The sequence below is a fragment of the Aricia agestis genome, chromosome 9, assembly GCF_905147365.1.
Source record: "Aricia agestis chromosome 9, ilAriAges1.1, whole genome shotgun sequence".
Classification (NCBI taxonomy): domain Eukaryota; kingdom Metazoa; phylum Arthropoda; class Insecta; order Lepidoptera; family Lycaenidae; genus Aricia; species Aricia agestis.
Genome location: NC_056414.1, coordinates 5,523,353 through 5,549,107, shown reverse-complemented (window position 1 = coordinate 5,549,107; position 25,755 = coordinate 5,523,353). Strand labels below are relative to the sequence as shown.

The window sequence follows — 25,755 nt, the reverse complement described above, 5'->3', positions numbered from 1 at the left end:
AATTTTACTAACATTATTAATATTATGGATTAATATTATCATTCATTAATTATTAAATTATTAGATTATTAGTTGTTTTAAGGACCTTTCTACGAGTATAGGCCTCCTCCATTCTTTGCCATGCATCTCTATCATTTGCCTTAATCGTCCAGTCTTTTCCGGCTATTTTTAATAAATCGTCCATCCATCTTGTTCTTGGTCTTACTTTCTTTCGTGTAATAATATATATTCTATTGTAATTTTTTTTTGCCATTTAGACGCTTTACGAAACCCACAAAAGGAAATAAAGCTATTTTCCTCAATATTTCTCAATAAAAATTATTTTTGGAAAAAATATTACATACACTCAATATTTTATTATTTTGACTCTTTATCCTTTACTCGATGAAATTGGCGTCAAAATATTTACAACTACGGTAAATAATAAAGTGATTTTCTGAGAATTGTTTATCTGTTTATGTTCTAAATAAACTGCAAGGTTTCATAAATAATCACGTGCCTTATATTTTAAACGAAGATTAGAAAATATTTTTGCACTAAGTAAAATATCAGTTTTATTTTCTTTTTTTCCTCGTTGAGAAATATTAACATTAAATCAAGAAAGATTTCAAAACTTTGACCACATAAACCACAGCGCATAACAGAAAAATCTTCATAGAAAAGCTGCGTCTAGTGTCTACGCCATTTACTACCTAAAAGTCAAAATGGCCCCAAAAAACTTTAAAAAGTGCTATGTATTCGCCGACGTTATTTTCTTCATCATGCCATACGAGTATCTACGTCTAAGTGTAAAAGCCTACTTTTGATTTGAAATTTTCATCTAAAGACACGTTTCTTTTCTTTGCAGTTTCTATTCATGAGTGACCTCGCCAGAAGATCTCTTCACATCGAGATCAAAAGCACTCGACCTAGCTAACGTTATAGTTTTCAAAACTTAATTTTATTTTTTTACAATATACATATACTAAGTTGACGATCGAGCACGGTATCGATTCTCATAGTTCGAAATTCGAACGTCGCTTCGACCGTGGAGTCTAGCCTCTGGCATGAAAATCCAAACAACGGCGCGGCGGCATATTATGATATTATCCAGTTATTATGATATTGTCGCTATGTCAGTAGTCGTTATAGTCACTTTCGTATTTAAATGTCTTACTACCGCACTCACTGCCGTACTCAGAAACATTTAATTGTGAATTTCATGAGGAGCTTGACAGATAGCCTATACCTCCTGCAACTTTTCGCCATCGCCCCACGCGAAAAATATACCATCCTCATCACCTTGATGAGTGGCAGTCTTCCACCGTGCGTTTCTCGCGTAAGTTTCTGCCGCGCACTGTAAAACCCTGGAGTGAACTGTCACCAGCAGTATTTCCGGACCTATACGATCTGCGAACCTTCAAGAAGAGAGCGCATTCCCTCTTAAAAGGCTGGCAACGCACCTGCAGCTCTTCTAATGTTGCGAGTGTCCATGGGCGACGGTAGTTACTTTCCATCAGGTGACCTGTTTGCTCGTTTGCCCCTTATTTCATAAAAAAAGCCTTATGTCAAATATGTCTTATGTCAATAATGTATAGGGCTGTCAAAATCTTAATTAAATTACAGTTAAGTAATTAATATCCGTTTCCCAGTGCGCCATTTAGTAGCTAGTGCTAATACAAACTTTTGGACTGTGAAAAGAAACGATAGGCGTCATGGCGATGATTAAATTCATCACAAATTGACGATGCTGACAGCGACCATGTTATAAAAAATGATCATGTTGCAGATGACCACGATCACGTTAAACTGTCCATTATCTGTCAAGCTGTTATCGTGCATTGACATGAGCACTCATTGTCTACTGTGTAAGGTGTTGACACCTGACCCCTTAGTATGGAATTACATGATGTATGCTAAAACATTACACATATGGCAGTATTTCATGTGGCAGTCTTTGGTTGGTCCTAGGTCTCATATTATATCAAACACAACGGCCATAGTAAAAAAATCAATAATTAGTGATTACTTCATTTAAATAGAGATTCGGACATAAGCTCTATATTTTCCGTCGAACTCTATACAAAATGTAAGTGCAGTTATTACTTATAAGTTTATAACGAGTAACGATTCCTCTACTTCTCTGATAAAAAATATGCTTACGCCATTTTTTGAGTTTCTATAATAAAGGCGAATTATATTTGACTAGTCTAAGCTCTAGTCAGAAAATTCATACTGGATATTGAAATCGGAGATCAGTCAGATCACCTAATTCCAGCTTATGAATGGCACACTGTTAAGCATTGAAAATTGACGACTGATCATATGTAGCGTAATTTTAAATGATTATATTTCACAACATAATATAATATTATATTTCTTAGTTTTAATATAAGTAATACAAAAACTATCTGTTTTTGTAACTTGTATTTCACAGGAAGTGTTTTTGCTGTAAGTTGTAACTTATAACTGAGATGTTAATACACGATATTTTAACCCTTAACCACCTACCAGCGGTCTCAGAGACCGCAACGTATTTTTAAATTCAAATATTTTGATCTGTTTGCGTCGTACGACAGTGCGCGTCTATATACCTTTTCTACATACACATAAGTACCGCGCTAACGCTCGGCGAGTGTGGGCGTGCGCGCGTTTGGCCGGGGTAAGTGAAAATATTTCGTCAGCGGTCTCTGTGACCGCTTGTAGGTGGTTTTGTGATTTTTTTTCATCCACACGAATTTGTTTGCTTTGGTGAAAATGGATAAAACCGATAAAAATATAGAAAGATGATTGCAACAGGAGATGTCAGACGACGAGGTTATGTCAGACGAAGATTGTAGTGACGTGGAACCCGATTCGGTCGAGTATGCGTTTCAGGTTGAAGACTGCACATCTGATGTGGAAAAACTTGAAGTTTGCAAAACATATTTCACGTGTGATCCAAAGAAAAGCAAAACTGCTTACTTATGTATTATATGAGGGTATTATGTGCAAAGTGCCAATAATTTGTTTGGAGTGTGCCAAAAAAATATGCTGCGACTGCCGCGAAAAATTATAAATATTTGGGGATTGCAATTTTGTTGAATTTGAAGATTAATGTTAATTTTTTTAATTCGATTTTATAGTTGGACTCCTTAGTTTATAGAAATAAGTCAAAAGAAGTTGATTATTTAAGTTCCTCTAGCTGTCACTTCTCTTAATTTAAGAAGGGTATATTTTTTTGTTAAAACTACTAGTCTTGAAAGATTATAATATATCTCAAGATGTTATTATAGTTTATGTTATTTAAAGGTCTAAAATAGAAGTCCAAAGCATAAATAAGTATTTTACTCATTTAAGTCATTTCTTGATACCATAGAACCTGAATTTGAGGTGATTGTTCATGAGTGGTCTCCAGGACCGCACGTAGGTAGTTATGTTACAGAAATAGGTGGTAGGTAGTTAAGGGTTAATTGCGTATCTTGGATATACGAGTATCTAATACGTGAATAAAATAAATTAGCCGTTAAGACTAATGTGCTTATAGGTAATCTCAATGAGTTGACAGATTGTATTATTGATTAATATTTATATTATTATGTCTTACAGCTTACTAGATGACGCCCAAAATCTAAAGTAACATCTTTTCAACCTTTTCATGTGGAAAGAAAAAACTGACTGAGGCTACAATTTCAAAAAAAAACATAAGCTGAATAAATGTTGTAGTAGAAACGAGTATCGGGGAATAATAGTGACTTTACGTAATTCCAATCCAGTAATCCAATCCGGCGCTAGAATAGATTCTGCTATGGAATAATGTACGCACAAGTGCACCGGTTGCATTTAATTTATTCCAAAGTTCATTTACATAATTCCAGTAGCTTGATTGGATTACTGGATTAGAATAGTGTAAAATGGAGATGACTAGTAGTAGAATTATGAGGGTGATGCAAGTGAATAATATTATAGTGTCAGTAACCGGCCAGTTTTCCACATTCTATTGTTTCGACTGCTGACGCGACGGTATTCGAGTCGACGCGATTCTCGGAACACGAGCAGCATTTTGCTTATTCGCTTACTTCGCGCACTTTTTGTGAAATATGCACTTATGAGTGGCGTTAAAATCTTTTTGCAATGAATGCATATTTCATACTAATGTCAAAAATATGTTAGTACTATCTGTTAGGTACATCATTTAAAACGCTGAACTAAATTGGATGAAATTTCTTAGAGATATATTATGTATTTGAATCCTGGGAGGGGATATTATACTTATCCTAAAGTTATAAAGTAAATAAATAAAAATGTTTGTACGCAAAATTAAAACAAGGTTTTTATCGTTCTTTGTGACCCCAAATTTTGCGGCAAAGTTTTAGTATTTTTAATTTTTGTTATATTGCTTTTGACTGCATTTTTGCGGGTAACTAATAACTAAGCTATCCAACCAAATATGTTCATATTTCGTATGATAGCCACCTCTTTATCGCTATAATTGGGACCTGCCTTATCTATTTTTACCTTTAATTGATTAAAGGGAAACTAAAAATTGGTAATATTATTTTTTTTTTTTTTTTATGAAATAAGGGGGCAAACGAGTAAACCGGTCACCTGATGGAAAGCAACTTCCGTCGCCCATGGACACTCGCAGCATCAGAAGAACTGCAGGTGCGTTGCCGGCCTTCTAAGGGGTAATAGGGGAGGGTAGGGAAGGGAATAGGGGAGGGTACGGAAGGACATAGGGGTGGGTAGGGAAAGGAAAAGGGTAGGGGATTGGGCCTCCGGTAAACTCACTTACTCGGCGAAACACAGCGGAAGCGCTGTTTCACGCCGGTTTTCTGTGAGGACGTGGTATCTCTCCGGTCGAGCCGGCCCATTCGTGCCGAAGCATGGCTCTCCCACGTCAAAAATATTGTTTGGATACTTTGAAATCCGAAAAATCTGTATCCGAAAAATAGTCCGGATCCGCACCGTCACAAAATATTAGTTGTAATAATTTGATACTATTGGTGAAATTAACAAAATTAATGATACGCTGATGCTATCTATCTAAAACTAGGACAATGCTGTGTTGGTAGTTAGCGCGAATGTAGACAGACATAATGCGAGCTTTGGTCATTATTGACTTCCGTTTCCTGCAGGTTATAAAAGGACATCCAGCTCTTTAATGCTTGTTATTAATTGTTTAATACTGTATGCTTCCATCTTTAATAGAAAAAAAATTACATGCACATCATGAGTCTCATAAAGTTTCTGAAATTCAAATCGTAGTAAAGTCTAAAGACAATAGTCTATACCCAAAAAAGTTGATACCCACGTCTAGCACTATTAGCATAAACTTTTAATAATAATATATTTTTTGCAGCCGATTTACTAAAACTCCTTAAATAAAGATTAAAAAAAAGCCGATTTTAACCTAGCAAATGCATGCGTGAGAACTGAGAACATACATTATTTTGACAAAGACCCGGCATTTTTTGGGGTCGCATCGTCAAGGTTAGCTGGTCAGATAGGAAAAGAATATTTGCATTCGTATTTTTTTTTTTCTGCTAAATTAATACCTATATAATATGAAACTATGAAAATATGCAAAAGCAATAGTCCGAACAGAGAATTATTGACATTTTTGATATTTTTAAAAAATACTCTTTTCCTAGCAATACGCAATACGTGGCAAGTAGTAGTGAGTGTCCGACCGAAGCTTCGACTTCGGCTTCGGCTTCGGCCGCCTTCGGCCAAAAAACCACCTTCGGCGAAACCTTCGGCTTCGGCCTAAAAACCGGCCGAAGCCGAAGCTTTGCCGAAGGTCCGAGCAACCGTCGAAATTGAACGAAAGACTGAGTGAGTCGTGAGAGAGCGACGGACCGGTCGCATATGCAGAGGCCACTGGGAGTCAAATACAATAAACAAACACTAAGTGACAATTTATATTAGCGGAGACTCAAAGCGCATCGAAGCGAATTATTAAAACTGAACAACAAATTCAACCTTAACACCAAAGCATTAACGCACTTTATTACTTCTGAGAATTTAAAAAGCCGCGCGCATCCACGCGACTTCGCGCGGATGCGCCAACGCTGATTGGCCTCGCAGAAGTAATGTATTACGTTACGCTCTAGAGGTTGAATTTTCTGTGTTCGGTTTTTGGAAATTCGCTTCGCTTCGCTTCGACTCTGCGCTAATATAAATGACCCTAACTTCTAAATCATTTTAATTGGGCACATTTGCTTAGACGCTGATACAGATTACAGACTAACATAATATTATACGAAAATTAGGCAGTTCTGGAAATATTACATATTACATATTACGCGTCGAATTGATAACCTCCTTTTTTAAGTCGGTTAAAAATTAATTACTGAGAGTAGAGCGATTAAGATTATAAACCTTCGGCTTCGGCTTCGGCCAAAAATAGACCTTCGGTCGGACACTAGTAATTTTAATAATTTACACGAAGATCCGGCGTTTAAGGGGTCGCATCACCAAGGTCAGCGGGTTTACGCAAAAGCAATAGGAATTACGACACGGCGTTCCTCGCGAGCGAGCTAGGAAAAGTATTTGGTAATAACTCGAAGTGGCACGATTATCGTATGATCCGCCGTCACAGAACCGGTATTTCAGTTAGACCGCGGTCCGCGGCTCGCGTGTTACGTGTAATGTTCAGGGTTGTACTGTTGCAGTTGCACAACGACAAGTTTTGGGGTAAAAAAATTTGGGGTCGAAAAAAATTGTTTTGGCCTGCCAATTGTATTAAAGGTAAAAAATTCAGGGTTTAAAAAAATATGGGGCTATTTATAGACATCATTTGAATACCTAAATGTAGCACCTAAAACGTAAGTAGTGTATTATAAATGAAAATATAAAAACTTGCCAGAATTAGCAAAAGTTTTATGACATTCAAATTCTTTTAGACGGTAAATGGTAATTAGTTTTATTATTAGAAGGTGTATGTAAATTTAAGTTGCTTTGTCAAATATTTAAGTACTTAAGTTACAAAAATAATTTAAGAAAAAATAATGTAGAAATAATAATTACAACATTTGTTAGAATTACGTGTTTTGCAATAAAAATAAATAGACAAATAGGTAATTGATTATTTAATGACCTCATAAAATTTACTTAAATCAAAAATGGTTATTTTTGAAACGAAGTTCCTTATCGCGCGTTTCGAAAGGGGGCTAGACGAAAAAAATTCACACGAAAAGTTGTAACGAGTAATGACGCTTTTTGCCACAGTCCACAGACATACCTAGATGAAGATAGATATCGGATGTCCCGCTCAAGTTTTTTATCTGAATCTTTACCCCAAATGTCTAAATTTTGAAACCAACAGACGTGAAAAAATAAAAACGCGGAATAAGTACATTAGAAGCAACGTAAAAAAATCTACGAGAAAGTTATTGTTTCATCTGTACAATGACTGCTATAGGCTACAAGCAAAAATGCTTAAAGATGAGTAATTAGCAATTCCAATTTCAAAAAGTCTGTCTAGTCTTTCTATTTCAAATCATTGCGAACGAATGCAGCGTCAAGCGTGTAGCCGGCCAGTCCGCTCCGTGCCTTCGAGGTGATAACACTTGTAGTGGCATAATGTCCACAGAGTAAAAAGCCGGTGCACAAAAAGTGACAGTGCCTCAGTGAGTGTCGGGAGTTCAGGACTCACTATTTTTACGACATCGAACACGACAATTGCGTGCACTCCATTTTGCACGTCATTTTTTGTAAGTATTTTTTTTTCTTTTTGTTTTTTTTTTTCTTGATTCACTCGGGTTAAAGATCACCACGAGAATTATTTTCTTAATTGATTCTGCAGTTACTGGATTATCAGTGACCTTTTTATACCTGATATAAATAATCTTTATAACCAATATTAATTTATGGAAAATTATGCGGTGATTTACGTATTCTGTCTGGAAAATAAGTCGTTTTGCCTAATCTCCATTCTTGACACATATTCATAGAGTTGATAACGTATCGGTTTTAATAGAACATGTTCAATATGTGTATTTTATACCTACCTCCTTAAATACATATTATAGTATCGTTTTTTTCGTTGGCTTCTATGTCAATTATTTTATATTTATCTGTTTACTATAATAGTAAAAAGGCAATGTCGGCTCTTACAATCAATTAAAGACGTTATTTTAAATCAAGAATTTTCTCAACGAAAATTAATATAAAAAACAGAAAATTAAGCAATCAAAATATTTTTTATAGCTTTACAAAATAAGGTAGGATGTAAATTTTTATATCTTTAATGTTTTAATATTTATTGTACTTTGTAGATTTTAATTGTAACAATGTAACATAACCTTTTTTTCTATAATTTTATTTACTGGATATACCTGAAATTTAATAAAAATTTAAAAAATAACAAACAGTGTAATTAGTCGGTAAAAAATCATGGCGGCTTTTCGTGTTTCCGAATAAGTGACGTAAATAAATTTTCGAGAAGTTTTCAATAGAAAATTTGCATCCCGTTCAAGGCTAGGGTATTGCCCCCTGTCCGAGACGGCATGGAGTCTGCAATCACGGTAGTGGCAGTGAATGGCATATTAACCCGTGGCCGCTGCTTAATTGCATTTATAGCGGAGTATGGAAACAATTATTCGAAAAGGTCACGCAAATTATTTGAGAGGGGTTAATTGCTCGTTTTTTTTCGAAATGTCTTAACACTCTTAATGCTTACTGATAATTAAAGATTAAAATTAACAAAAACGATTTAATTTACGTAAATGAGCAAAATATTACTGAAATGTACATTACAGTATTTACATAATGTACAGATTTTAATTAACGTGCAAGAATAATGATATTTTAATACCTACCAACAAACCATTTTATCAATAAAATCGCTTATCGGTTTAACATAGGCACGGTCAGATTGAAGTCATGAACTTTGTACTAACTGTTATTATACTCATAATTAGAATATTTTTGGAGTGAAACTTAATAGGTATAAAATACGCCTTAATTATCCATAATATCAAATTGACTATTGTCATTGGATTACTCATGTACTCATTGACGTATACCAGAACTCACTGCCCAAATATATAAAATCATATTTATATCAAGTTTCGTTTGGAATCTTTGTTTGCCAATGATAAAAATCATCATTAGGAAACCTTTTGTATGCCCTATGTATCATCATAAAATGTAAAACAATTAATAATTTGCATCACAAAATACGTTAGGTTAGGATTAAAAAAAAATTGTTGCTTAGCACTTAGCAGGCAAGATTGGTTTTTTATATAAAACCTACATAATATTAGTCAAAATATGATGAGTCAAAATTCGAGTTTCAAATATAATTGGGTAATTTTATGTCTGGTAGAAATATTAGACTAGTAATACTGACTCAGCACTAAATCCATATTAGTGCCATAATTTATCTGTCAGCGGCTATTATATTTTTATAAAACAACAAAATTGTTGTTGTTTCAACGTAGCTTATTATGTTGTTAGTGACGAAAAACCTTTGACATCGGTAGATTTTTTTACTTTGAAGACGTAAGTGTAATATTACGTTAATATGTATTTATGTTATGTTTACGCAGATTCTTTTTATAACTTCTTATGATTTATGACAACTATGAAGTTAATATTTTGATGAGTAGTTGTAGTCTTGGTACTATGATCTTTGCAAAACAATTTTTTGCTTAAAGAGGTTTCTTGTAAAAAAAACAATAACAAGCATCATGTGTAAAGCATAATCATAAAACAAGATTTCGTATTCTTTTATTTTTGATAACCTTTCAAATCTACCACGGTATGCATACAGTATTTCGAATCATGAATTGTGTAAACACCAAGACCAAAAAATCCTTCTTGACACAAGCCTGATAAATGATAATTCTGTGTTCCACGATAAGTAAACTTAAGACGGAAATAGAAAAAATTAACTAGCCAAAGTCGAATTTGATGCCATAGATTGTAGGATTTAAATTGTTTTTTATATATAACTGGAATAAGAGATGTTAAACCGGATACTGGTCAAAGTAAATGTGTAAATTGAAAATATGCTACTCATAGTAGCAAATTAACCAAAAAATCAAAGTTTATAAAAAACTCATAATATTAAGATAAAACGAACAAGTGAACTTTAACAAAAAAAGTAATCTTGATTCAAAAAGACATTTTTTTTTATTTAATCTTTGCACAGTGTTTTAGAAATCCCCAAAATCGGACATGACTAAGTTAATACAATGAGTCGATGGCGTCTTATATTTCAAATGCAAGAGTAGAACTCCCGTGTGCGCATTTTACTTCGTTTTTGAGAAAATCAATTTTTAAATTAGTCATTTTTGACGCCCTGAAAACGAAATTATTTTATTTAAATTAATTACGAGGGTTTATATACTTGCTACCCAGTTGATTAGATTAATCATTAAGAGACACACATTTTGTACTTTATTTCATTCCTACAATTCAAGTAGTTCCTGAGATTTTAATGTTTTTAAATATTTAGACTTTTTTTTCTGCTTTCCTATATGATTTCCGCAGCTTCTGTCAAAACTGAAAAAGTAAAATGCGCACACGGGAGTTCTACTCTTGCATTTGAAATATAAGACTCCATCGACTTATTGCATTAACTTAGTCATGTCCGATTTTGGGGATTTCTAAAACACTGTGCTTTGTAAAAAATATTTTATGTAGGAAGGATACAATAAATAGAACTTACATCGCATATTATAAATTATAATAATATGCATGAGAAGGTTTTTAGGTAGTATTTAAAGTTGCAAAGAGAAAGTAGTTATTACGCCAGCTAAAGTGTATCAACATTTGCGATTGCAAAAAATGTATGTCATGGGGTCTCATGACGAATGTCTTTGGCTTAAACGTTTAACGTGAATAAGATTAATGATATTCACTGAAATAAATGATTGAAATCGACCATTAGAAAAAATATATTTTTATTTCTATTTTTTTATTGCACTTTAAAAAACTTTTTATTTAGAACATAAATAAAGGTATGAAATGCATTGTTTGATGTATTTAGTGTTAATTTTTTTAACAAAATTAATAAAATGTATTTTTTTTCGTCGAGTTGCTTTTATATTTTTTGTTACATTGCTACTTTCTGTGTTTGTTGTCTGATATTTTAATTATTATTTTGACTTTTGTTCTAAGTGGTTACGTAAGGTCATTTTACGTCTGCGGAGGTTGCTATGTTGAATACATTACTTTTTTGATGCATTATGTTTGAATGTGACATTCAAATTTACATTCAGATAATAGACGTAGGCACATAACTCTTTTTCTAATGTTATGAACTGTGACGCATGCATTTTACTCTTTGAAAATTTCTTCTAATTCCTTTAAATCATCATTTCTACTGACTTCCTAGTTTCTTTCTGGTCTGATCTGTGAAGCATTACTACTGTAGATCATTCATATAACATTTACATAATTATAACGTATTAGATGGTACGGAAGTTTCAGGTTACTGTGTGAGTCGCCTTTCAGCTTTCTCTGACTATCTGATGCAGTCCGTTAATTAGGAGGGAAAAGGCTTAAAAACTTGAGGTTTAACCTTTAATTGTTAACTCGTTGCGATAGCATAAAACTGGTTGAAAGTATTCCGTGTTCGTGGATTTTTAATGTTGAATTTAAAAAATGTTCTTTTAACTCAAATAATTATTAAGTAGTTTTTTTGCGTAGTTGCTTTACATTAGATATTTTGAATCGTAGCTATTGAATTTTTAGTTTATATCATTTATATCATAACCAACAGATTTAAAAAGGCTTTGAATTTTCATAAAAAAGTTAATTGTATACTTAATTAAAAAAATATATTTGAAATTCCAACTATAATTATTCTGTTTTTTAATAATAAAAAACAAAAGCATCCGATGCATTGTTCACAATGGGGTCACCAGAAGGAGGTGCAGCAAATGGGTCATAGGCCCCGCTCATTGAGCATTGTAATGTGATTGTAATCTAGCCCTAAACAATAACACGTTTACATAATAAATGAGCTACTGGCTGACAATTACTCAAAATAAAGGATATTGTCCTAAAAATTAAAAAAAAAATAAGATTTTTTTAAGTTATAATTTAAAACAACCATGTGCAGTTGACGTGTTATCTTATAAAATTTTCCATAACTTGCAATTTCAAAATTAAAAATTGAGAATTCCAGTCATCATTTGTGACATTTTAACTGATCATTATTGTAATGATTGTGGCTATGTTTAAGTTTTTGACAAACATTTTGCACGAAATAGCGGCAACAGTTCCATGGTAATTTGCATCAAAATAATTTAAATTCGCAAATTATGAATGGTTGAATCTATTCTTAGAGGTGTTTGAACTTTTATGCAAATTAGATTAGTAAAACATATTTTAGATATAAAGTTACACACATCATATTTCTTTTTATATTTTATCCCATTTCCTCTGTCTTTTACCTCTACACGCCCAAACTACGGAGCCGATTTTGCTGTAATTTGGGATGGAGTTACATTGAGTCCCAGAAAAGGACATAGGAAAAATATACGGTTCACGCGAATTTTGGCTCAAAGGAGTTGCGGGCGTCATCTAGTGATAGACCTTGAGGTATGCAGATGGCCCGTGTAAATGCGATTACTGGACGCGGTTACCACAATTGTATAATGAAAGATATCCTTCTCACACTACGCTACACACGCGAATCTTGTTACGGCTAAATTCATTTCCTTCCTTCGTTACTGTTACGGCGAGCGTGTGTGGGGACACACGCTCGCGAATTCGAATCGCATCGCAAACATCAGATTTTTTTCTCAATTAAGTACTAGATAACCCGGTGAATTTTGTATTACTTCCCTCCTATATGAACCTTCCCTAGTGCTAGCACGGCGACCAGCGGAAATGCGAAAGTATGGACAAACTGTGGAAATAAACATAAGGTGCCGTTCCGATCTTTTTTCGTTCCGAAAAATTCAATTAAAATGCCACTTTATGACAGACTATAGTCACAAACTGTGGAGATAAACTTAAGGTGCCGTTCCGATCTTTTTTAGTTCCGAATAATTCAATTAAAAAGCCACTTTATGACAGACTATAGTTCTAAAAATTCAAATAATATCCTACATTATGACAAAGTGGCATTTTAATTGAATTTTTCGAAACGAAAAAAGATCGGAACGGCACCTTAGGTTTATTTCCACAGTTTGTCCATACTTTCGCATTTCCGCTGGTCGCCGTGCTACCGCTACTGGACTTCCAAAAATATTTCAAGAGTCAAGACTAAAATTAACCAAATCGGTTCAGTCGTTCTTGAGTTCTAGCGATATTTAATTTGTTAGGACAACAAAAAATAATTAACAAATATAATATAATAAACAACGTAAGAGTGTATTGTGAAAAAAAAATGTACAAGTATGTGTCCTACACATAATTTTTTTAGAAAGGTTTTTTTAGAGAGAGAGAGAATTTTCTTCTGGGTATTGTAGATTCTTGGTCTTTACAAGTATTAATTATCAATTGGCATCTGTTGTATAATAATAAATAAATGAAATAAAAATAAAAAAGCCTAATATTTCTTGTAAATTAAAATTACATAGTGGTTATTGTTAGTTTTATATTAATATCCTAAGCACAATGAGATAGTATATACTTATAATATAATATTTAAAAAATAAGTTGTCAGGATATATAACCTTATCTAATATTGTATATATTAACTTACAAAAACCCCCTCTTTAGAGGTGAATCCTTCCTCCAGGCTATTCCATCTGTCTCGATTTTGGGCTAGTCTGATATCCGTTGTATAATTTACTATACCATTGCAAGGTTTCTTCCAAATAACACTTGTAGATGTACCATATAGTGTTTAAAATAAAATCAGTAAATAAGTCGCTGTCTGATCCCAAGATAAGTGTAGTGTCCCTACCCGTGAATTAAAAGAACCGCGAAATAGACTGAGGCTAGGCTTCGTACCCGCGTTACCCGCTTTCCGACTAACTAGGTTTCTCTTCTCTTTTTCTTTTAAATAAATTTGTTAAAATTGTTAATTCTTTTTTTATTTCTCTCTCTTATCTTTTTATTGTCCTTGCTCTGGGCCAGGTGACAACATGCGTATTTTCCAAAACAATCATATTCTCGCCTTGACTGTTTCTTCGTTGATGTCATTTTCTAAGAAACTTCAAGTGCCTTTCGGTACAATTCGGTTTTCCTCAAATATTGTAACAGTTAACAATATGTTTTATCGTGACAATATTATTAACATTTATAATTAATGTAATATTATAATATTTACGTTATTATCATTTGTTACACAGTTAAATATGAGTAATTTCCCTGTGGAGCTTTTACCAGTTATCCTTGACCGCTACTTATAGGGATGTATGTTGTTTATTGTTACATAGAAAATATATTATTGTCATTCATACTAATAATAATACAATATGTCTGTCTGTCTGTTACCTCATCATTCCCGAATGATTAATGAATTTCTGCGCAACGTCTTATAATAATAATATATTATATTTCTATTTTTTGATAAAATTAAGCCCATAGTTTAGCAGTATTTAACTGGGGCTACGCAGTTTATTTTTATTTTATTTTAGTAAGGCACAACGTAAATTATCGTAAGTACCTACTGTAATAGAATAAACATAACATAAAATTTTATTGCCATTGGACATTTAAATGAAATGCATGAAGTAACTTACGATGCATTTTAATGTTTGTGATAGTTTTACGATAAATTCACTGGCAGGATGTGAATCGACGTGATATTTAAGTTCAACAAACTTGATTGATAGTGAATTCGTTTGTTAGAATTTTGTATATAATTATGTATTAAAATTTAAAACGTATTTTCCTGCTAAGATGACCTTCCCTTTACCTATAATAATTTCGTTTACACTATTGTTATAAAAATATTGATAATTATTTTTGCTAACATGTGTCATCTATGTACTTTATTGGGTGGTATACAATTTATTTGTCATACTTAATTACTTTTTTGTCAAGATCAATTAAGCAGATATTTTTATAAGCACCTTAATATTTTGGATGGTTAAGATGTGTGATGATGAAAAAGTGCCGCATTCAGGGTGGAACATTAATTGCATAAATGTTATTAATTCAAAATTTTGACATAAGCCTGACATTATCTGTCAAACTCTTCATTTAATTCATAATTAAATGTGTCTGAGTACGGCGGGAAATGTCTTAAAAATACTCTACTCGACGCTAGACTCTAGAGACAGAACGTGCTTTTGTTATTCTTAATTTAAAACTTCTTCATAATAACATTTTATTTTTTATTTTTGCGCTTATTCTAAGAACTTGTATTCGGAACAGATGTTTCGCAGTCTCAAGAGGGTCCTATTGTACAGTCACGTCACACGTGCAAAGACCCTTCCAGAATTACATCGGTATAATCGCACAATAAAGTGATGCGGACGCACGATCATATTGTTTGAGTATACACAAAATTGATTTTGTATATAAAAAAGGCTTTATTTTTTCGAATATGTTTTTTGATACAACAATTAATTCAATAAGGCCTAGAAAACGCTAAAGGCGTATCAGATTTGTTTATTTATATCCAATATTTTAAAGCCTATAAAACTAGGCCTTTACATCCGTTGTGGATGCTTTATACAGTATTTTTCAGAGCGAAGTAACCACTCCTCAAATACTATAGTGCCTGGGACAAGATTTTTAAATGTCCGTATGGTTGCCCAAGCGCATACGGCATTCTCTCATCATAGTCGGCCTAGTCCAGAGGAAAGAACTAGTCAATACGTCTGGGACCAACTATGTGCGGGTTTCCTCACGAAGTTTTCCTTCAACGTACGAGCGTCCGTATTATGTACTTGAGATCAGAAAATGTCTCATAGGTACACGCCTCCACTCGGGTTAGAACCTGCACCCTCTAGGAGTGCGAACCGTAGGTCTGCCCATTAGGCCACGGACGATTTTAGAGCCTATAGTATCATATTCAAATAAAAAAACATAGTACATACATATTTGAAATAAGCCGACTTATATTCCATTTCGACAAATATAATATTATGTATATTTTCGATACTTACATTTTCTGCCACTCCTGGTTCTGACTTCTGAGTTCTGTCATTAAGCACGGAGTTTATCTCGTTTCTATCAATAACAATGATATATTGTAGAAAGTTCTCGTAAACTTCAAAGTGAAATGTAATTGCGGAATAAACATAAAGCTATTTCAGATTTGCCTCACAGGCCTCACAACTGTGGTTTATGTTACTCCTTTTAAGGGTATAATTTAGTATTGCAAATGCTGCCAATTTAAATTTTTAAAGTTATTCTCTGGTCAAAGATCAATAATGTGTGCATCTTGATGTGATTTTAAGATAATATTCAGAAAAATAGGAGTGGGATCGCATAGGCTCTAAAAAAGAAAAAAGAAAAATACATTATATTATATTAACAATTTAACACGTCTACCAACAATACGTTGCACTCCGGAAGTGCCGACTGAAAACAAAACTGGAGGTGGAAAGAAAAAGGCACCCTTTTTCCTATCCTACGCCTCACCAGTCGTATATTCTCCCTCCGTCCTACGAATAGTCTATAATCTAACAGAGGCGTGATAAGAGCAAATCACTGAAAATGCGGTTCTTTTGACTGCCTAACAAGTAACAGGTAAACAATTTGAAGAGAAAACTTCTTCTTCCTCTTCTTTTTGGCACTGGTAGGAAATACCAAATTCGCGTAGGAAATACCAAAAAAGTTTTGACGCGAAATTCGTATTTCCTACCAGTGCAGTGTCAAAAAGAAGCGCAGAAGAGGAAAAATAAGTTTTCTCTTCAAATTGTTCACCTTTTACTTGTTAGGCAGTCAAAAGAACCGCAAGAGTGATTTGCTCTTATCACGCCTCTGTTAGATTATAGCCTCAAACTCGTCCTTAATGCCTTCTCAAACACTAGTGTTGGGACCATGGAGTTACGACATATCGACAGTTTTTTCATTCTTAAAAAAACGGAAAAAAGTTGTCAAATTTCGAATTTAGAATCATTCCTAAATCTTGATTTGTGAGATTACTGAATGACAAATTAAGTTATTTTCATGATAAATTATATTATTAGTGCAATAAAGTTTATTAAATAATATTAAACAGACGAAATGTTTTAATTTAATTGGGATTATTGCGAAATTATGCAGAATAACTCGTTTATGCTTTCTAAGCTTACTAAGGACATCTTAAATTTCTATTGCAAGTTCGACAAGTTATGAATAACATCAAATTAATTTTCATTGGCTTGATTTGTCTGAGTGATAACATAATAATTATTATGAATTGTGATTTACAATTTTAAAAATCTTTGTTATAAGTAAACATACAACACTATTAAAATGGCTTATAAAGTATTTAACTTTTAAGTAAAATATATTTTATTTTTTATTTCGTAACATACTTACATATTATGTAAGTATGTTACGAATACGTATGTAATACATAAGCTTAATGCTTAATCGAACTCGAATAATTTGTAATGCTCAATCATATAGATTAAAAAGTATCGATAAGTTTCATCGCCAAAGAAGTCCCTATAAAAGTAGACCAGATTACCTGTAGCCACAAATGGCAGGAGTTGCGTTCTAGGTACAAGAATGCTGATATGCCTTAGGCTGTTTTAATATATTATGACTCTTCGGGGGAAGTAAAAAAGCAAAAACTACCACATTGTGTACTCTTAAACGCCACTCAAGAGGCTTGTTTATAAAAAAATGTTTAATTTCTAAAGTGGTTAGCAATTAACACTTTAAGAAGTGTTTCGGTTTGGAAATTTTGCAAAAATATGCCATATCTAGAAGACGAATAGAGTAATTAAATCACAAAAACTGCAACCAAAGCACGATAGTATATCGCTTTTAAAACAAACATTCTTTATGTTAAGGCGAAAGAGGAATCCCACGGGTTTATTCGCCCGATAGCTATCACTTATCGGTCATATAAAATGACAGTCGTGTATACGATCCTTAAATTCACGAAGGCCGAGCAAAACATAACTGTACAGAGCAATGAAACCGCAGAGATTGTAAATTAATTTAAATATCTGTTCTGATTGGACACTCGCACGATGATAACTTATCTTTATTGCGTTTATTGATTTAAATAACTTGGTTTGCGAAGGACGCACTTTCAATGATTTTATTCACGTATCTCTGTTTTTTTTTTAAATTTCAGAACTTTTTTATCGGTAGCAGCCAATGTTTTTTGTAACTGTGTACTGTTCGTATAGAATATCTACAAACACTAACCCCCTTATTAATAAACATTGCATAAGCTTAGAATAGTTATGCAGTGTTTTGTTCCTGTCACACAAGTGACATTTTTAATTGGATTGTAGAAGACAAAACATTGTATAACTATTCAAAGCTTATACAACGTTTATTAATAAGGGGGTAATAGTTTAAAACAAATGCTAATACAAATTAAATATTCCTAATACGTAAAATAAAAAGAAATTAACTGTACAATTGTGTGACATTGATATGCACATTGGGTTTCCTAATATTTATTTGAAAGTCACGTATGTGAATAGTGACCCTAAGGGCTATTTCACATTAAGGTACTACTTGTTGATTGAAACGTTTTAAATGAAGTAGGTATCTATACAATGTTAAATTTGGAAACAATACTTCAAATTTAATTCCGATTACTTTCTAAACTTGAATGAGTAACAAATTCAAATAATTAATAATCACAATGATGTCATTACTCATTAGGACTTGTATTTTGCGTAGTTTCATTGTGTCTAGTTTGATGTTTAACTTCGTTATCTTATCTTTATCGCACTAGAATCTAGAATACACCGCGATGTTAACTAAAGCTAGCCTGTAAGATGCATAACATTCCTGTTACTAAATGCTATAGTTTACTGTTGTATCATAAACGTACTCGTTAAATATCTTTACTGGCAAGAAGGCAGTACGTAACAAAAATATAATATATTTTTTTAACAAATCTCGTTTTATATAATTCAATAATATTGCCCTTAATAGTTCCTTGAAGTAGAAGTAAAGTTTCGCAACATTTCTTAGTTATTAGGACAACATTAAAACTAGAGGGGTTAATTAGTGGTGACTAAAGAGCCAAAAACGAATTAACACAATTTTTGCCTAAAATGTCACGTTTTGTTTCAAAGGTCTTAAAACTAAAACGTCACTTAGACTCATCTGGTTCTTTTATCGTCAGGTATAAACTGTCGAGTGTATCATAGTTTTATGTATAACTTCAGAGATTTAAATAGCACTACACTATTATGTCTGCAAGATGTTTTTGCATAATTCAACACTGACGTAAAAGACGACGCGACGCTCGAAAACAATACTGTTGTGACTACTTGAATAGGTGTCACACGATTCGTCATAAAACAGGTACATAATTATCTCTTAGTAGAGAGTATACATACAAGTATTATAGCAAACGTTTTTTTCTGTTACCTTTTTATACTTGCACCACTATTAGATGAAATTTGGTACGTAGATCTGCAAGTTTTTTGACTAGATGACCCGGTGAACTTTGCGTCTCTCTCCTCATATAAACCATCCTATGACTTCCATGAGTATTTTAAGACTAAAATTAGCCAAATCGGTTCGTTTCTCTCTCCGTTCGCGAGTTTCAGCAAGACTAACATTTAAAATTAATTTCGTATAGATTATTTTTGTAACCTCTGAGCATAGCTTAATCTGTGTGTACAAATATGTAATATTGTTGATTAAACATTGATATTTCCTATTAATTCCTATACACGAGCTAACATTTTATTTCTGTATTCAATACAAAATGTACGAGAAGTGAGCGGAGTCACGTAGCCTGCCCATATTTGTTCAGATTTTATCCCGTGATTTTCTTCGTTTATCGTTTATTATGTAAATGTTGAAAACAATATCATGATAACATCCATACTAATATGTATTATAATTGCGATAGTGTGTCTGTCTGTCTGTCACCTCTTGAAACCCAAAACGCTAAACCGATTTTGCTGAAATTTGGTATGGACTATGGAGTATGGAGTATACTTTGAGTAGGATATATATCCAGGGTAAAAATATATGACTTCGGATACTTTTTATCCCGGAAAATGTACAGTTCCCGCGCGGTAAACGAATTTTGGCGCAACGGAGTTGCGGGCGTCATCCAGTTAACGTACAGCATGACTGGTGAGACATGTTCAATACTCGAGGACGTGATTTAATTTTTTTTTCAACTAAAATAGCCAAAACTATTTTAGTTGAAAAAAAATAAAATAATATCAATTGATCACTGAGTGCCGCCGCGCCGGCCGCATAGTAATTTACTAAGTGTCCATGATTCATTTAATTAAAAGAAAAATTTGGTCAAAAATTAAGTACCTAATTTAATTACATAGGTAATTATAATGAGACGAGTACCGAGTACTCTCCTTAAGTATTGATCATGTCTCACCAGTCATGCTGTATAAGTAGATGATGGATATAGATCTGACAGTGGATATAAGGCCCTTTTAGTAATAATCCTAGTACTAAAGTTTAAAATTCTAGGATTTAGTATTTTATGCAAGTTATTGCATTAACCATAAATTATAATATGTAATACATAATATTACCTTACAACAATTATTATAATTATTGTTCTCTTTTTAACTGACTTAATTGCTAATAGTTAATTTAATGTCAACTTATAATCTTTTTATAATTTCAAGGTAAAACGGAAATTGATTTTATGTTCAGCCAATTAGCCTAATTACTAATTAGTCACTAATTGAAAGCTTAGACACTACACACTAGGCAATAATACAAATTACAATCATCTACATTTTTCGTAAAATTAGAATTCGATCTGCCTCGTATTTAAACCGCTAGTTTTTGGTTATCTCTGTATAATTCGTTTTTATGTATAGTTTAATGTTATACAGAAATAATCATTTATTTCAATGTTTTGCGAAAGAGGTGACAAACTTCCTTACAATCTCATTCCGTTTGCGTTTATGGTGTTTGAATTTAAGATTAATATTCTTGAGTATACAAACGTAACTAACTTTATCTTATTAGTATAAATTCCAAACAGTGTACACTCAGAGAAATTTTTACCTGCGCGCGTCTCGCTGACGCCCATTCAAAACATTTTTTTCCCGTTTCCCTTAAATTTTTGTTTACGGGACCTCCGACACTGAGGCCCTTTGTAATGTGGCCTGACGACCTTTTTTTTCCTTTTTTTTATGCGCAGCTCGGAATTTCGGTACTTTGCGCATTTGAAACTAATTAGAGGATAATCTTCGTCACAGTTTTCAAAGAATTTTAATGATTGATTGCCTTCGTATAAAAAGTTAACTAAAGACTATTAACTGTTGTCAAATGATTTGGGGAAAAAAAATGCGGATATGACGTTTATTTTATCTAGTTTGTTAAACCGCTTTGTAGCTAGTGAAGGTATTCGGTATTTGAGATTCTTACGGGTAATTGAAAAAGCTTAAAGCTTTATGCACGCAAATTTTTGGAAGTCGGTTAAAAATACATTTTCAAATGAAATTAACATCAGTTTAAACATATCTCAAAAATTGTGCCAATGACTGTAATGATATGTTATGGATTATTACATAAGATGACATTGAGTGAATCTGGACATCGTGTGGTGTTAATTTACATACATGATATCATTTTGTCGCGTCAGGTAAACGCATGATTCACAAAATGACGACAGAAGGGCGTTTAAAGAACTAGCTTTTTAGTGAAATCAAAGATCACGTCATTATTAAATTCGACAAAAAAAAACTTTTACAAAAAAAGAAATACAGGAGTGCTGCATATTGTTTCAATTACATACCTGAATACGACTTCTCATTTTCAAATACAGGACAAAAAATTTACTAGAATAAACACATAAACAACGTATTTAGCTAATTATGACTTTGTTATAATGGTCTTCTTTTTGGCTATTTAAATGTTAATACTTGTTTGCAAGGAACAGTTTTAATTAATTTGCTTCCACTGTATAGTTGTAAACAAATATTTTAAAAATATACGTTACATTTATCGTTGATATTTGTAATGTACATATCCCAGGAGATAGTCATTATGTATTTAGTCCAGTCAACAAAACGCCCCTCGTGACCTTGTGGGCGCAAACAGTTTTATCACTGAGGACTTTCGCTTCGGTATTAACGCATATCGTGTATCATGATAATGTGTTATGAAAATGAATCCGCCATGTTGTCAATTTGGCGGCATCTAGCGTTATTTTTTGAGTTACGTCGAGTCGATCTTAATTTAAAAAAAATGTGTAGATTTGAATATCAAATATTATACAAAAACAATAATCTGTAATATTCAAGGTTTAAACATTCCAGTTCAGGTTACTTTGTAGTCTTATAATTCACCTTAATAAGTGTAGAAAGGAAACTAAACAAAACTAGACATTATACAAAACTATACAAAAGTAACAATCTGTAATTACGGTCTATACATTCAAATTGCGGTTTACTTTGTTTTATCGTTGCCAATTTTTTGCGCAACGCAATATTTTCCTTTAATAAAGCTAATTATACAAGTGGGTTATTAGTTCCCACGAACTGTTATGCGTGTTACCCAGATGGGATTGCAGTTAACGCACTAGTGCGCAACTATAACCGCTGCACTCGCGGTTTCAGGGAATGCTGCCACTCCAGCAATCTGTCAGTCTAATTGGTTTACCACAGCTAATAAATGAGATTTCCCATTACCTCATGTTAGCATACGGATGGATTTACTAATTTGTATAATGTATGCGTGCTGTATTATTCAGATGTAACGTGTGTCAGTGACGCGATCTGCTGCTTGAAAATTGTAAAATTTAAACCATCTGAACTTCTATTATTATCTTGTGTAATCCTTACGGATATTAGTTTTGCACTATGATACCATTAATGGATAGACTCAATGCAGCTTTAATTTTTTATTATTTTTGATTCTACGTAGAATTTTACGTAAGTGTAGTTTCACCTAAAAATCAACAAATATTATGATATATTTTGGAATAAGCACATCACACTCAATAGTAATTTGTATTTGCCACTTTTCACACAACACAATTCATCATCTGACATTGCTTTTAATTTAATTCTTTTCGATTAATAAATTTAAATTAACGATTCTTTAATCTTGTAAATATTTTAAACATCCCATTGTTGTATTAAGCGTCATATTGTCATTTTATCTCAAAGTTAATCAAAAGTGTAGGATGTAACTTGTTTAATATAATATGCATAACATTATTTTTTTAAAGACAACAAATTATTATACAATGTAAAATATGGATGTTGAAACCCGTCAAAACATCAGCCCAGTTACAAATGTATAATATTAATGTTACCTTTTGATTAAGAAAAAATAAATCTATGGCTGCTTCAGCGGTTTTAATAATATTATCTATTCATTTGCTAGACCAATTTAAATTATTTAAGCCCCCTTGGCTGTCAATTAATATTGATTCTTAATTGATTTAATTAGAAATATTAATAAACAAGAGTATCTACATACTTATTTTCTTTTTTTTATAGTATAGTAACTAATTAACATTTTAGGTCATTCATTTCATTTTTAAATAATTCAGCTAATTATAAATGTATATTATATAATATACTACACAATATAATTTTAATTTTGTACGTAACTTTAACTATAAGTACTTACTTACCGAAAAATATAGACGGCGTATTAAACGACGACAGTACATACATTATACTATATTATAATCATAACGTGATCAGTAACTAGTCAGTACATTTAACAAGGTAAGCAATTAATAATTTTTACGACTTTGATCTTGAAAAAGGATTTAATAAGGGCAAGTTTGATATAAATGTTTGTATTGAACCAGTTACCCTGATGACCTTCACACTTGATTTTAAAATAGCCTATCTCAACGAAATAAGAACATTGATAAGAATAAAAAAAAATTAAGACTTGCATGTCTTAATAATCATGTAATATCGCTCTTATTAATTTATAAATGCTTTAATTCAATTCATTTCTTTCAGATTTTCATCCAAAGTGTTAATTTCAATAATAGGTCCTTATAGGTGTTAGTAAAAATATAAATAAGTTGGAATTACACTACATAATTACGAAATTAAATATATGGGAACCGAACATGGAGCTGCATCCAATACTCGAACAACATGGAATCCCACCTGCTACCCAACACATTCAGGAATATGTTTGGACTGGACTGTTTTGCACACGCGACCAGAGCGAGACACATCTCTTTCTAATAATTGTCTGAAAACAGTCTGTATGTGCCTCAGGGAACATAGATGAGGCGCTACAATAACGCGACAGACCAAACAGCATCCTGAATATGTTGTCGTAGGACTTTGAGCGTGTTTTATGAGCGCTGCGTATATCTGACCTAGACCTAGACCTGGCTACACGTGTAGAATGACTAACAATTTGCTTTAAACTCTCTATGTCCTCCGTATCTGACAGAGAAGCGGTGGACCCAGATTTTTTAATCGGTTAACTCTTCTCAGCTGCACACCGCCAAGAGTCACAGGAGGCCTGCATTAAAAATGAGTGTGATTCGTAATAATATAACTAACTTATTTAATTTTATTTTGAATAAATATAACATTTTAGCTTAATTTATACGATGAAAGAATTAAAGAGGTTTTTATTTTTTACATTCAAAAGAATGTTTAAAATAATAATATGATGATAAGAAAAAATTAAAAAATATAAGTCAGCCAAAAACCCGATAGGCCAGTGCTACGAATAATTACGATAGGAGGAAATATAGTAATATAATAATATTATGTGCTCACTGCAGCTCAGTGCTCACATAATATGAGTAACAATAGGCCAGTTTTACATAATCATCAGACCTTATACAGTTATCTTTTATAGGTCAAAGTCACTAGACTTTGGCTTTATGACTAATGCAACAAAAATGGCCTCTGATTGCATATTCGTAATAAATAAACTATTAGCACTTCCTTTGGTTTCGTCATTTAAATGCGGCAATATAAAAATGTAGATTGCCAAGTTTTTAAATGTTCTAAAAAATGAGATAACGATTATATACTTTATTACTAGCTGTCCCGGCAAACGTTTCTTTGCCATATAAAGTATTTCACCCGTATTATGTTATTGAAGTGACTAAATAACTATGTCACCATGGCAACGTCCATCGCTATCCCGTCGCACAAACAATGGTCGCCGTCAGTCTCGAGTTGTAATAATTTACTATTATTTATTCAACAAATGCACTTATCAATATAAAAAGAATTTTATATTTATATAAGATATCATGACGTTTCTGCATTACAAAAAAATTAGTTGGGCTCGTTTAAGTTACACTAAAAATTTAATTACTTTTGTATAACTCAAATACCAAGACAACATACATAACCAACCCGTATTATCTTAACAACCAACCTAAACAACAAGAAGACATGTTACAAAACCATCTACTGTGACCACAAACTTATGAAAATCAATTTAAAATAGCAAATCTAAATTGGCATGCGCCATTTTGCCATTTTTGGTTAATACCCTGTACGGTATTCGCAGCGGTTTAGTGCCGTTACTTTAACTGCTCACTTGTTATACATAAATCGTATTTTATTACACTTTATATCAATTTCAGTGTAGTCTTACGCGTATTATGTTCGAGTGAAGGTATTCTTTGGATCGGACTCGCAGTGGCAAAATCGACAAGGTGATGCCAAATTAAAATTGGTGGTTAATTGATGTTGGTATGTAAAATGCGACAAATAAAAATTAAGCTGCTTTTATAGTTGTTAACTATTGATGCCCGCAAATTCGTTTATCGTGCAGCAGCCAGCAACCGTACATTTTTCT

General features: G+C 32.7%; 1 protein-coding gene across 1 annotated transcript in view; it reads left to right on the top strand.

Moving 5' to 3' along the window:
* Window positions 1-7,477: 7,477 nt before the first annotated feature.
* The window catches only part of LOC121730389 (protein windpipe), a 39,787-nt gene continuing 21,509 nt past the window's right edge, over window positions 7,478-25,755 (top strand). Inside the window, exon 1 of the mRNA XM_042119412.1 lies at window positions 7,478-7,676. The gene's annotated coding sequence lies outside the window, so the exon portion shown is untranslated. The remainder of the gene's footprint in view (window positions 7,677-25,755) is intronic.